At 47.6% G+C, this 1,613-nt stretch overlaps 1 non-coding gene across 1 annotated transcript; it reads left to right on the top strand.

Annotated features, from left to right (window-relative positions):
* The first annotated feature begins 712 nt into the window (after nucleotides 1-712).
* Nucleotides 713-785, top strand: trnak-uuu (transfer RNA lysine (anticodon UUU)). The gene has a single exon. It is a non-coding gene; the product is annotated as a tRNA-Lys (tRNA).
* The last annotated feature ends 828 nt before the right edge of the window (nucleotides 786-1,613 follow it).

Here is a 1,613-nt window from a genome sequence, read left to right as displayed (position 1 = left end):
AGGTCTGTGTGACTGCACTCACCTCAACACTGAACTGGTTCCACAACCTATGGACTCAATCTTAAGGACCCTACAGCTCATGTTCTCAGTATTATTTATTTATCTGTCTACCTGGTTCAAGAGCCTGAAGGTTGAGGAGTAATAACTGTTCCCGAACCTGGAGATGTGGGTCCAAAGGCTCCCGTACCTCTTTCCTGATAGTGGCAGCGAGAAGAGAGCGTGTTTCTGGGTGGTGGGGGTCCCTGATGATGGATGCTGCTTTCCTGCGACAGCGTTTCATGTAGATGTGCTCAATGGTGGGGAGGACATTACCCGTGATGGACTGGCTCGTATCCACTACTTTTTGCAGGATTTTGTGAATTCTGTACACATTTGTTGAGTCTGTGCATTGCATCTTATTTATTGTGGTGCGTCTGCAGCTTCTATGTTTGCATTGGGTACAGTACTTGTGTCGGTCGCGATCTTTTTCTTCAGCGGGAGATAACAGCTCCGGAAACATTACAGGGCAGACTCCCCGACCGGCTCTGCGGCTGCGCAGGCTGGCCGAGTCCCCGGGTCACGTGGGGTCGCGGGGAACTCCCTCTCCGACAGAAACAATGTTGCGGATGGAGTGACGCGCCGGCGGCATCCTGGCACCGTGACGTCATCACATCGCCCGCGAAAGCGAGCGCGGCTCGCAGTCAGTAACGCTGCAGCGAAGCCTCCGAGCAGGGCCCGGATAGCTCAGTCGGTAGAGCATCAGACTTTTAATCTGAGGGTCCAGGGTTCAAGTCCCTGTTCGGGCGCTGCATTTTTTTTACTCACTAGCTATCCAGGTAATCACTATACATTCATATATAATAATAATACTTATTTATAGAGCACTTTTCATACAAACGATGTAGTTCAAAGTGCTTCACAATGGGATAAAGTGGAAAAATTAAAAAAACCCAAATTATGTTAGTTAAAAGCAAAATAACGTAGCCCACACAAAATGCTGGAGTAATTCAGCAGGTCAGGCAGCATCTATGGAAAAGAATATTGTCGACGTTTTCGACCGAGACCCTTCGGCAGGAGTACAGAAAAAAAAAGATGAGGAGACATCTCCAGTCCTGCTGAAGGGTCTCAGCCCAAGACGTCGGCTGCGCTTTTCTCCCCCCGTAGATGCTGCCTGGCCTGCTGAATTCCTCCAGCATTCTGTGTGTGTTGTTGGGATTTCCAGCATCGACAGATTTTCTCTTGTTCAGATAGGAGGGATTAGTTTTGGGTTTTTTTTCGATTTGATTTTTAGCTGGCTCGGCACAACATTGCGGCTGAAGGGCTTGTTCCTGTGCTGTACTGTACTGTGTTTCAGGCTGAGACTCTTCAAGACTTCAGGTTAAATAACTCACCAATCACAAACCTGAGATTCGTTTTCTTGCGGGCATTCACAGTAAGTACAAAGAAACACGACAGAATCAATGAAAGTACGCCCCCAGCTGGACAGACAACCACTGTGCAAAAGTCAATGAACTGCAAACACAAAAATAGAGAAACAAACAATAAATATCGAGAACATGAGATGAAGAGTCCTTGAAAGTGAGTCCATAGGTTGTGGAAACAGTTCAGTGATGGGGCAAGCGGAGTTCAGTGAA

This window comes from Mobula hypostoma, chromosome 5, assembly GCF_963921235.1.
Source record: "Mobula hypostoma chromosome 5, sMobHyp1.1, whole genome shotgun sequence".
Taxonomy (NCBI): domain Eukaryota; kingdom Metazoa; phylum Chordata; class Chondrichthyes; order Myliobatiformes; family Myliobatidae; genus Mobula; species Mobula hypostoma.
Note: the sequence above shows the minus strand (reverse complement) of the source record. Positions and strands in the feature narration are given on the sequence as shown.